Source organism: Tamandua tetradactyla, chromosome 16, assembly GCF_023851605.1.
Source record: "Tamandua tetradactyla isolate mTamTet1 chromosome 16, mTamTet1.pri, whole genome shotgun sequence".
Classification (NCBI taxonomy): domain Eukaryota; kingdom Metazoa; phylum Chordata; class Mammalia; order Pilosa; family Myrmecophagidae; genus Tamandua; species Tamandua tetradactyla.
The window spans coordinates 24681319-24694904 of NC_135342.1; the positions used below are offsets into that span (position 1 = coordinate 24681319).

The following is a 13586-nucleotide window of genomic DNA, read 5'->3' on the forward strand; positions in this document are numbered from 1 at the left end:
CAGCAGGTTGAAAGACTTTCCTTGAAGTCTCTGGGTTCAGTTTTTCTTATCCTACCCAGTATGTGGTGCTTGTCTGCCTGCAGGTCCCACCAGCATAAGATGATGTAGTACCTTTAACTTTGGCAGACTCTCCCTGCTGGGGGCGTGGTGGACACAGGAGAGGTTGTAGACTGGTTTTAATGGCTTCAAATTATCAAGCCCTGGTGTCTGAATTTCTTGATGGAGGGATTCCACCTGAGGTGGGCTTCACCCCTCCCCTGGGGAAGGCACAGGCTCCAGACAAGCTCTCAAATGAGCTTGTTTCTGCCTATGCATGGGGAAGTTGCAGCCTGAGAAGTCCTGCTGCTGTATCCAAAGGCAGTCAAGCCTTTGTAGAAACACAACCACAAAATCCTCTGTTCCCTTCTTTTTTTTTTTTCTTTTTCCATCAGCCCTGCCCCCTTGGTGCTGGGGCAAAAATGAGCGACCTCTGCTTTGACCAGGTTCACCTGAGTTGGGGGCCTGTTTTTAGTAGTCAGAATTTGTTAATTAATGCCACAATTGGCGTTTGGTTGGGCTCAGGCCCTGCTGCTGGTAAAGCCTCTTTCCTTTCCCCTCTGGGAAGCAGCCTGTGGGAGAGGGGCGCTGGCTGCTGTGGTTTGGGAAACTCACGGTTCTGGGGGGACTCGCAGCCGGTACAGCTATTCCAGACTGGGGTACGCTGTGTGTCTGGTCACGGACGTGGCTCCAGGAGCTGTTCCATACTGCTTCTGGTTATTTAGTAGTTGTTCTGGAGGACTAACTAAAATGCGCACATTGTTAAGCCTCAGTCTTGGCCTGGAAGTCCTTTCTTCCTATTCTTGAGGCTAAATCCTAAAGATATCCAAACTATTATATTCTAGTTCTCTAGTCAGCTAACTCATCTTTGATGTTGTCCCTAGGCAAGAGTTTTTGAAACCTCTGATTAGACTCATAATTCCTACAAGCATCCATAATTACCCAGTGAAAACCAGGATAAATTCAGATACGCAGCTTTCAAGTCAATTCTGGAAGGAAGGATGTAATACAGCCTGGGTCCAGATTGAGACTGTATCATATACCCATCTTCACCCTTATCTTCATACATCTTCAGGCTGGGCAGTCATGGAGTAATTTGGGAACAAATCCATGTTGTGTGGGGTACTGAACTGTTTAACAGTTTGCTGTATTGCATTGTGGCTTTCCCCAGCACTTCCCAAAGTGGCCTCCAAGTCACTGGTGGGAGAATTTTGCTGGAATTGGATCTGGGACTACAGGGATTCCTCTCTACTCTTCTGAAACGGATTGTCCCAGGCCTGGTTATTATTCCAGGCTTGGGCATACCATGTCTGGCTGTTCCAGGAATGGTTGCTCCAGGACTGGCTGTTCCAGGAATGGCTGCTCCAGGTCGGGTTGATCCAGGTCGGGTTGCTCCTCATTGGAAAGTTACCCAAAGTGTTCGCCAAGCACCCCTGGGGATAGGAAGAGTAGAGTCCCGGGTGTTCTGTAGGTGCTGAGCCCTTCTGGGCCAAACTGTTGCCATTCTTTGACCAGTTGGTGTTTTTCTACCATCTTTTACATTTCATTCTCTGGTTCTGGAACCTGGTCTTAATCTGTTAGTAGCTGAGGTACAAAATGTTGGAAAGTTCTTGCATCTGCTGGAGGCTGAGGTATTTCTGTCTTTGAAATCAATCACTGAGTACACACAGCTGGGCCTGACAGAACACAGTTCTGATCTTCTGTTTCTTGATCTGGCCCTTATCTTCCTTCTTCCCTGGACTCTTCTCCTCAGAAGCAGGTAGTTTGACTTCAGGACTGGTGGAAGAGTTGGGTCTATCCTGAATAAGCAGATCCACGGAGGAAGGAAGAGGAGAGACTCTCACTGACTGGTGCACCTCAGCAGATGACATTTGCAAGGACGCATAATTCTCTTCAGTCTCATAAATCTCAAGCATTGGTGAAGACTTGCTAGAATCATCTGTTTCGGAGCAAGGAAGGCTTTGGGGAGAAGCTAGATCAATAGTCAAAGAGCCCAATGGAGCAGGACTTCTCTGTATAGGTTTTATATTATTTTTGAAACTGTCCCATAAGTTTGAAATTATTTTAAAATAAAAGCTTAAAATAAGAATGACCAGTAATAACCCAATAGTGGTAACAACCCAAATATCCTTCAACATTGAATGATTAAGTTTGGTACATCTGTACAATGGAACACTACTCAGCAATACAAATAATGAAATATCAATACATACAACTTGGATGGATCTTAAGGGCATTATGCTGAGTGAAAAAAGCCAGTCTCAAAAGTTTGAGTGCTGTATGTTTCCATTTATATGAAATTCATGAAATGACAAAATTATAGAGATGGAGAACAGATTAGTGGTTGTCAGGGGTAAAGGACTGAGAGGAGAGCCTGACTGCAAATCAGCAGCGCTCAGAAGCTCCTTTGTGGCAAGGGAGCTTTTCTGTAGCTTGTCTACGACTCCATAAAATGTCACAGAATTATCCATGACATACAAACAAAATGAACGCATGTCAAAACTGCTGAAATCTGAATGAAGTCCATACTCTCTAGTTAAATTGTATTGTGCCAGTATCACTTTCTTGGTTTTGATCATGTACAATAGCTATGTAGGATGTCACTTAAAAAATTTTTTTTTGGAGGATGGCAGTGGTGCTTGGTTCGGGAATCGAACCTGGGCCTTCCACATGGAAGGCGAGCATTCCACCGCTGACCCACGGGTGCACCCAGCATGTCATTTTGGGGGAGAAGTTGAGTCATGGGTATTCTGGGTCTCTCTGCAGCATTTCTGTAACTTTTTGCATACTCAGCATTTTAAAATAAACAGAATACGTCGTTAAAGTTGAATAAAAGTGTCCTAAAAGAAAAAAAATATGCCATGCATATTTGTCTATTTAGCTATGCTTTTTAAAAATTTTGTCCTGACCTCCTTCCCACCCTTCCTTTTCCCACCGCAGCCCCCTTAGGTAACCACTGTAATCCCACAGCTTTCTCTCCACATCTATCAAGTGCGGGTGCAGGCGCATATTCTGGTTGTGATTAGTTTTTACAAAAGGAACCTCTACGTTTTACTGCAACTTGCTTTTCTCCTTTCGAGTACCTCTGGAAACCGTTGAACTTCCGCTCCCTGCTTCGGGCGGGTATAGGCTCCCAGCTGGGTCAGGGGACCCCGAGTGGGGCTTCAGCTCCCCGGTCCGCCAGCCCCTTGTTCCCACACCCTCCCAGGGTGCCAGGCGGGCCACCCTGGACTCTCTGTGCATCTCTCGGGACCCGCCACTGGACTATAATAGGAGTCCTAGGGGCAAATACGGGGAACACGTCCTCAAAGGGCAGAAGTGGGAGATGGGCAGAACCGGGTGCTTCTGTTTGGAGGAGGCGGGCGGCTCCCCTGGCGTGCCCTGCAGAACCCCCAGAGCGCACACCAGGATTCCCACCCCGCGGGGACTTCTGTTTGCCTTTCCCAAGCGCCCCCCACCCCCACCCCACCCCGCCGTCTGGGACGCCCTGCTGATCCCCCCACCCCCACCCCCCACGTCCCTTCCTGGCCCTGAGTTGCACAGCCTCGTGGATGCACAATTTCGTCTGAATTCAAAGGTAAATGAAAGGAGAACCGGGACTAACGCAGGGCTTCTCTTTAATCCTGTACGGATCACTTGGGAATGTGAAAAGGCTCTACCGAGCGCCCAGCGCTGGGCTGTGACTCATGCTTAGAGAAGCGAGAGTTTGAACCATTAGCTACCGCCCGGCCTGGAGCCGTGGTGCTCAAAGCGTGGTCCCTGGACCAGCAACAACAGCGTCACTTGTCAGAAATGCCAATTTCCAGACCCAACCTCTGACCTACTGAATCGGAAATTCTGGGGATGGGGCGCAGGTTTTAGCAAAACCTCGGGCTGATTCTGATGCACGTTCAAGTTTGAGAAGCACCGGTAGAATGTAATGATTAAGACCAATGACATCTCTGGGGCTGCGGCCCAGGCATTGATAGTTTTGGATCCCCGGGCGATTATAAAATGAGACAGGGCAGTGAGCCACTGGTATGGACCGAGGGACGGTCCGGGTAAATATACTACCTGACCTTGGTATCTGCTGCCAGGCTTGGGACAGGGCTGGGGAAGTCCAGGTGGGTGTGGCCAGGAGGTGACAGATGGAAGACGGGAATTTGAAAGGGAAAGAGAAAGGAGACTAGAGCAGGCAGCCTGGGATTCCTCGGGAAAGTCATTCCTGGACTGGTGTTCTTGAAGCCCATGGAAGGATGGGAGGGGCGGAAGTTACCTGAATCACTCCTATTTCCTAGGGATGGTGAAGGGGGCAAAGTAAGAGGGCACATGCTTTTGAAGAAATTGGGACATGGTGGAGGCCTTTTTGAATCTTAGGGGGCACATATAGGGTTTTTGGGGGTGCCTAAAGGGTTTTGGGGGATTGGCTTGTCTCAGACACACCTCATAGTAAATAACGATGACAATTGACATTTACAAGTGTGGACTCTGTTTCATGGGATGTGCCAAGAGCTTTATGCTACGATCATATAAACTCTTGACAAGCCTGGGCAATAAGGATATTGTTTTAGTTTCCTAGGCCTGCCGTGACAAGATGACCACTAACTGGGTGCCTAAAAACAACAGAAATTTATTCTTTTACAGTTCTGGGGCCTAGGAATCCAAAATCAAGCCATTGGCAGGACCGTGTTCCCCCGGAGTGCTCTAGGGAAAAGCCTCCTTTCTTGCCTTTTCCAGCTTCTGGTGGGTTGCTGGCCAACCCTGTGGTTCCTTGGGTGATGGCTGCATCCCTCTAATTTCTGCTCCAATCTTCACGTGGCCATTTTCCCTCTGTGTGTATGTGTCTCACTCTGTGTCTTCTCTTCTTATTAGGAGATCAGTCATTGCATTTAGGGCCCACCTTAAATCCAGTATGATTTCATCCTAAGATCTTCCTTCCAAATAGGGTCACATTCACAGGTACCAGTAATGAGGAAAGAAATATATCCTAAATGGTGGTGGTGGTGGCGGGGGGCACAATTCAACACAGTGCAAGCATTACTGTTTCCTTTTTCCAGATGAAAACATTGAGGCCTTATTGATCCATCATACTACTTGATTCTCCCCCTTGTTCTGTCAAATGCGTGTGCGCACACACACACACACACCCCGTTTTCAATTCATCAATTACAGCCTGCTGGCTGTACTTGCAAAGTGTTTCCAAAGTCATTCACTTCCCCCGGCCTTCACAGCCTCCACCCTGCTATTATCCAACATGGTCACCTCTTGCCTGGACTATCACAGCGGCCTCCCTGGCTCCCTGCCCCCTGCCCTGTCTCTCTCCCATACACGATCACAGATCATGCCCCTCCTCTACTCAGAACTTTCTCGTGGCTCCCATTTATTAATATGCCATTGCGATAACTTTTATTTTATCATATGCTAGCAAACAAGAAATTGTAAAAGATGGAATATCAGTACAATACAAAAAAAACTCCCATATTGTTAGGGTGATCCTTTATTGACATAAAAGAAAAAACTTGGTGCCATATGATAACAGTTATCGCTGATTGTGAATATGCACGATGAAAAAAAGTTATAAAATCAAAAATACTTTTAAAAGAATTCGAGTTTTTAAATCACAGAATGTATACATTTATATCCTATTATTGCTGACTGCTTTGTTTTCTTGTTGCTAAATATAATTTTAAATGACAATGATTGTTGTAGGTGCATTAGAGACACATGTAAGTTGGTTGTAGAGTAGTCTCTAGTCCTTCGTCAATTACTGTATTGCTCAAAATGAATTTAATATTTTGACTTTTTAAAACAATATTTTTATAATTTTATGTTTTGCAAAGTAGATCTGCTTTTTTATCCTTAATTTTGAATAAATTTTGCTTTTTGAACAGTCTTACATTTACAGAAGAATTGGATTGGAAGTACAGAGAATTCCTATAATACCCTTCTTTTCCCACTTTACAGTTTCTCTGATTATTAACACCTTTCATTATTGTGGTACACTTGTAATTATTATTATTTTTAGTTCTTATTGAGTATATTATTTAATCACAGTGGATTTTTAATGTTTTTTTAAATTGTAAAATATAACATATATACAAAAAAGCAACAAATTTCCAAGTGCATTTTTAAAAATTTTTTTAAAAATTTATTAATTAAAAAATTTAACAAACAAACTAAAACATTAACATATATAATCAGCAATTCGCAATATCATCACTTAATTGCATATTCATCATTTCTTAGAACATTTGCATCAATTCAGAAAAAGAAATAAAAAGACCACAGAAAAAGAAATAAAACAAAAACAGAAAAAAAAGATTATATATACCATACCCCTTACCCCTTGCTTTCATTGATCACTAGCATTTCAAACTAAATTTATTTTAACGTTTGTTCCCCCTATTATTTATTTATTTTTTTATATTGTGTGCTGTTTATTTATTTTTTTAATTTTTTATTAGTTAAAAAATATTACAAGAAACACAAACATTCCCAACACATACACTCAGCAATTCACAATATCATCACATAGTTGCATATTCATCATCATGATCATTTCCAAGAACATTAGCATCAATTCAGAAAAAGAAATAAAAAGACAACAGAAAAATATAACAAACAAAGAAAAAAAATTTTATATGCCGTACCTCTTACTGATCCCTTTCATTGATCACTAGCATTTCAAACTAAATCTATTTTAACATTTGTTCCTCCTATTATTTATTTTTATTCCATATGTTCTACTCATCTGTTGACAAGGTAGATAAAAGGAGCATCAGACACAAGGTTTTCACAATCACACAGTCACATTGTGAAAGTTATATCATTATTCAATCATCCTCAAGAAGCATGGCTACTGGAACACGGCTCTACATTTTCAGGCAGATCTCCAAGTGCGTTTTAACAAGTAATTATAGAACAGATTTTAAAGTTTGGTATGGGTTATAGTTCTATAATTTTTCATTTTTAGTTCTAGCTGCTCCAAGACACTGGAGACCAACAGAAATATCAATATAATGATTCAGCAGTCATACTCATTTGTTAAATCCTATCTTCTCTGCTATACTCCTCCTCTTTAAATAACATTTATACATGAAAGCAATAAATTTCAAAGAATAGCTGAACAATTAGTTGTAGAACAGATTTCAAAGTTTGGTATGGGTTACACATCCACAGTTTTAGGTTTTTATTTCTATCTGCTCTAAGGTACTGGAGGCTAAAAAAAATATCAGTATTAATGATTCTTTTTTTTAAACTTTTTTATTGTATAATATAACATATATACAAAGCAAAGAAAGAAAAAAGCAATAATTTTCAAAGCACTCTTCAACAAATAGTTACAGGACAGGTCCCAGAGTTTGTCATGGGCTACCACACTGTCATCTCAGATTTTTCCTTCTAGCTGCTCCAGAATATAGGAGGCTAAAAGGAATAAATTTTTTTAACATCACAATTGACTTTTTTTGTGTGTGAAAAATAACATAAAAAAAAGTAATTAATTTCAAAACAGCACAACAACTGGTTATAGAACAGATTTCAGAGTTTGGTATGGGTTGCAATTCCACAATTTTCAGTTTCTACTTCTGGCTGCTCTAAGATACTGGAGACTAAAAGAAACATCAATTTAATGATTCAGCAATCATATTCGTTTCTTAAACCCTACCTTCTCTGTATAACTCCACCGTGACCTCTGGTCTTTCTAGCCCACTCTTTAGGGGTATTTGGGCTATGGCCATTCTAACTTTTTCATGTTGGAAGGGGCTGTCAATAATATGGGGTAGGGAGATGGAACTAGCTGATGCTCTGGAGAGGCTGGGCCCTCTAGGTTTCAGGACTTTTCTGGTCCAGGGACCCATCTGGAGGTTGTAGGTTTCTGAAAAGTTACCCTAGTGCATGGACCCTTTGTAGAATATTATAAACTGCCCTAGGTGTTCTTTAGGATTGGCTGGAATGGTTTTGGTTGGGGGTTAGCAAGTTATGATGTGTAGCAATGTCTAACTAAAGCTTGCATAAGAGTGACCTCCAGAGTAGCATCTCGACTCTGAACTCTCTCAGCCACTGATACTTTATTAGTTACACTTCTTTTCTCCCTTTTGGTCAGGATAGAATTGTCGATCCCACGGTGCCAGGGCCAGACTCATCCCTAGGAGTCATCTTTCATGCTGCCAGGGAGACTTTCACCCTTGGATATCATGTCCCACATAAGGGGGAAGGCAATGATTTCACTTACAGAGTTGGGCTTAGAGTGAGGTCTGAGCAATAAAAGAGGTCCTCCAGAAGTAACTCTCAGGTGTATGTGTAGGTAGGCAAAGCTTCTCCGTTACATATATAAGCTTCACAAGAGTAAGCCTCAAGATCAAGGGCCTGACCTATTTGACACAGTATCAGGAGTTCTATGATGGTAAAGTTTAATAGTTTCATATTTTTTCTCCTATCCTTCAAGAGACTTTGCCAATACTTTTTGATCATCTGTTTACTATATTCTAGGATATACCCAGGCATTACATTAAGGTATACAGGATTAAAGGCCCTCATTCTTCTGTGTTTCAATTGTTCAAATGAGCTATCCAGACAGGTTGAGTTAGATTATGTGCTACAGAAAATTTAGATACTAGACAAAATAAACTTTTCTTCCTTTGGTCTCAAAGAGTAGGTGCAGTTCTAAAATATAGACAATGTCTTCCTTACCCCTGTGTTCCGAATTACCTTACTCACAACCTGATCTGCTTTGTTCTTATCTCTAAATACCAGGTTATACATATATAAAACAGTCTTTCAAAATCCAGAGTTAATCCTTACCGCTTCGGACTAAATGTGACTGCTATAAGAGTTTACAATCTAGGCCCTTGTTTTCTTATAAGCAATTTATTTCTAAAGGAGACCATACAGTAGTTGCTCTTTTGTTTCTGACTTATTTTGCCTCACCGAATGTCTCGCAGGTTCATTTGCAATGTTGCACGCCTCACAAGTTCGTTCCTTTTTATAGCAGCACAGTATGTGTATACAGCGTCATTTGCCAATCTACTTCTCCGTCAGCGCATCCTTCAGCCACCTGCATTCATCAGGCATCATGCAGAGGGCCCAAAGTCCACGTCCATCAACACTCTCAATTTTAGATAATTTCATTGTTCCCAAGAGAAAGATAACCAATAAACACACCCTCACCAAATAGGAACTCTAAACCTCACCTTAACACTTGTCCTCCCATTATTTGCCCCTGGTGTTGCTGTGGTATTGCTGCTGTTTTCCTGTTAAACATAGCCCATAGCATGCAATAGCACTTTTCCCCTTATTCTCTGAACTTAAACACCCTTTGTAAAAGAATCATACCTTTGAAGTAGTTCATGCAAGAACGTATTTATATTTGTAGTGTTAATCAATGGGACACATCGGTCTATACAAACCCTTTCAATCATGTTCACCTTCAATATGGTAATATTACTTACAGACCCATAGTGAACTGCCTTCACTTCTATTTATTCCCTTACATTTGAGTTCAACCTCATTATCTAACCATTCACCCATCTCTAGCTTCTATGTATATCTAAGTTCCCTATATACTGTATTATAAGCCTCTGATTTTACCTTTACCATAATCATAAAAGTGGAGTCATACAGTATCTATCTGCTTGTGTTTGGCTAACTTCACTCAGCATTATGTCCTCAAGGCTCATCCATCTTGTCATGTGCTTCAGGACATCATTTCATCTTGCTGGTGCACACAGTATTCCATTGTCTGTATATACCACATTTTGTTAATCCACTTGTCTGTTGATGGACATTTGGATTGCTTCTATCTTTTGGCAATTGTGACTCATGCCGCTGTGAACATCGGTGTGAAAATGTCTGTTTGTGTCACTGTTTCAGCTCTCTGGGTATATACCAAGTAGTGCTATTGCCAGTTCATAGGTCAACATAATATTTAGTTTCCTAAGGAACCACCGAATTGTCTTCCATAGCAGCTGTACCATTGTACATTCCCACCAGCAGTGCATAGTGTCCCAATTTCTCCACATCCTCTCCAACATTTGTAGTTTCCTGTTTGTTTAATAGTAGACATTCTTATAGGTGTGAGGTGGTATCTCATTGTCGTCTTCACCTGCATTTCCTTTATAGCTAATGAGAATGGGCATCTCTTCATGTGCTTTTGAGTCATCTGTATTTGCTCTTCAGGAAAATGTCTATGCATATCTTTAGCCCATTTTATAATTGGCTTGTTTGTTCTTTTGTTGTTGAGTTGTATGATTCCTTTATGTATACAGGATATCAAACCTTTGTCTGATATGTGATTTCCAAATACTTTCTCCCATGGAGTTGGCTGCTTCTTCGCCTTTTTGACCAAGTCTTTTGAAGCAAAAAAGCATTTAATTTTGAGGAGTTCCATTTATCTTTTCTTTCTTTTAAAAATATATTTTTAATAATAAAACTTAATATACAAATATACAAACATTCATAACACAAAGCATTCCATACACAGTATATAATCAATGGCTCACACTATCATCACATAGTTATACATTCATCAATGTGATCATTTTTTAAAAACATTTGCATCACTCCAGAAAAAGAAATAAAAAAGAAAAAAGAAAAAACTCATATATACCATACCGCTTACCATTGCATCTCATTGACCACTAGTATTTCCATCTACTCAATTTATTTTAACCTTTGTTCCCCTTGTTATTTGTTTATTTTTTATCCATATTTTTTACTCACCTGTCCATACCCTAGATAAAAGGAGCATCAGACGCAAGGTTTTCACAATCACACAGTCACACTGTAAAAGCTACATTATTATACAGTCATTTTCAAGAAACAAGGCTACTGGAACGTAGCTTTACGGTTTCAGGTACTTCCCTCCAGCCACTCCAATACACCATAAACTAAAAAGGGAATATCTATGTAATGCATAAGAATAACCTTCAGGATAACCTTTCGACTCTGTTTGAAATCTCTCAGCCACTGACACTTTATTTTGTCTCATTTTTCTCTTACCCCTTTTGTCCAAGAAGCTCCACCCTTTTCAAGCATTGGAGCACACTTGAGCTCTCTGATATCTCCAGGGCACTAAACATTAAACCCCTCCATGTGGTAGCAGCCAGGCAATCCCCAATCCCCAAGGAGTGTGCTCCACCCTCTCCAAGGCCTGAGGCCGCATAACTCTTCCACTGCAATGAGATCGAAGGCCCACCCTCTGCCTTCAGGGAAAACTCACCCTGTCTGTGTGCTTGGGTGGGTCTGCTCTCCTGGCCCTAGGTTTCTGGACTTCAGACTCCACCCTCCATGGTTCTGCCTCTGAAGATATTTTACCTTCACTTTTTCTCTTTTTTGAGCCTCCCAGTCGAGATTGGCAACGGTTCCATTTATACGGGTCCCACAACACTCTTGTTGGCTTTCTATGTAGCTGGTAAGGGTCATGCTCATCAGATGGAAGGAGTTTCCACAAATACTTCCTTGATAACTCCATCTCCAATCCTGGAATTTTCTGAAATGGCTGACTGGATCCATATTTGTTTAAATCCTCACATGGGGCACTATTTTGTGGGATCCCCCTTCCTGGAAGCCTAGACTTTTCCAAAACATCAACTTCTGGTTTCATTGTACCCAAGAGTTCAGTTCTTAGCTTATTTCTTTCCTGTCATATTTTGCTATAAACTGCAAAGAAAAACAAGGCTGTCCCTTCTACATTTAACTTGGAAATCTATTGTACTAAATATCTAAGTTCATGGATTTAAAAATCTGCCTTCCAGCCAAAGCCACCAGTCAATTTTCCCAGATTACCTACCATTTTAAAACAAGAATCACTTTCTGTACAGTTTGCAATAACACATGCCTCATTTCTGTCTAGAGCCTTGTCAGAGGTATCTTTAGAGTACACGTTTCTACCAACAGTCTCTTACAAGCATTCTAGGCCTTCCCTATCAAGCTCCTCAAAACTCTTCCAAAATCTTCCTCTTATCCATTTAAAAAGCCATTCCAACATGTTTGGTATTTGCAAACCACATCAGCACCCTGCTTCTCTGGTACCAAAATGTGTTCTAATTTGTTAACTGCTGGAATGTGATACACCAGAAATAGAACAGCTTTTAAAAGGGGAAGTTTATTAAGTTACAAGTCCACAGTTTTAAGGCAATAAAAGTGTCCTAACTAAAGCAAGGCTATAGAAATGTCCAATCTATGTCATCTAGGGAAAGGTACCTCTGTTCAAGAAGGCTGATGATGTTCTGGGTTTCTCTCTCAACTGAAAAGGTACATGGTGAACATGGAGACATCTGCCAGCTTTCTCTCCCAGCTTCTTGTTTCATGAAGCTCCCTCAGGGGCATTTTCCTTCTTCATCTCCAAAGGTCTCTGGCTCCGTGGGCTCTGTAGCTCTTTACAAAATGGATCCCTCTTAAAGGGCTCCAGTAAGCAACCTCACCTTGAATGGGTGGAGACACACCTCCGTGGAAATAATCTAATCAAAAGTTATCAACCACAATTGGATGGGTCACATCTCCATGGATAATCAAAAAAGTTCCCAGCCAGTAATATTGAATAAGGATTACAGGACATGGCTTTTTTGGGGCCCACCACAGATTAAAGCCAGCACATCTCCCAGTGCATAGGCTTCCTTTTTACTTTCTTGACAAAAGTGTTTACTTTTGAGGAGTTCCCATTTATCTCTTTCTTTCTTTAGTGCTCATGCTTTGGGTGTAAGATCTAGGAAATGGCTTCCTATTACAAGGTTTATAAGATATTTCCCTACATTTTCTTCTAAAAGTTCTATGGTCTGAGCTCTAATGTTTAGGTCCTTGATCCATTATGAGTTAATTTTTGCATAATGTGAGAGATATGGATGCTCTTTCGTTCTTTTGCATGTGGATATACTGTTCTCCAAACACCATTTATCGAAGAGGCTGCTCTGTCCCAGCAGAGTTGGCTTGACTGCCTTATCAAAGATCCATTGTCTGTAGATGAGAGGGTCTTTATCTGAACACTCTGTTTGATTCCGTTGGTCAGTATATCTATCTTTATGCCAGTATCATGCTGTTTTGGTCAATGTAGCTTTGTATTATGCTTTAAAGTCAGGTTGTGTGAAACCTCCCACTTCATTTTTCTTTTTCAAGATATTTTTGGTCATTTTGAGCACCCTGCTCTTTCAAATAAATTTGGTTATTTGTTTTTCTATTTCTGCAAAGTAAGTATTGCATTGAATCTATAAATCAATGTGGGTAGAATTGACATCTTAACTATATTTAGTCTTCCAATCCACGAACATAGTATGCCTTTTCATTTATTTAAGTCTTCCACGATTTCTTTTAGCAATTTCTTGTAGTTTTTGGTGTATACGTCTTTTGTATCCTTAGTTAAATTTATTCATAAATATTTTATTCTTTTGGTTGAAATTGTAAATGGGATTTTTTCCCTTGATTTTTTTCTCCTCAGATTGCTCATTACTAGTTTATAGAAACACTTCTGAGTTTTTGGTGTTGATTTTGTACCCTGCCACTTTGCTGTACTCATTTATTAGCTCTAATAACTTTGCTGTGGATTTTTTGCACATAGTACCATATCATCTGCAAATAGT

At 40.8% G+C, this 13586-nt stretch overlaps 1 pseudogene; it reads right to left on the reverse strand.

Moving 5' to 3' along the window:
* Positions 1-1097: 1097 nt before the first annotated feature.
* Positions 1098-3279, reverse strand: LOC143658363 (homeobox protein NANOG-like; annotated as a pseudogene).
* Between the last annotated feature and the right edge of the window lie 10307 nt (positions 3280-13586).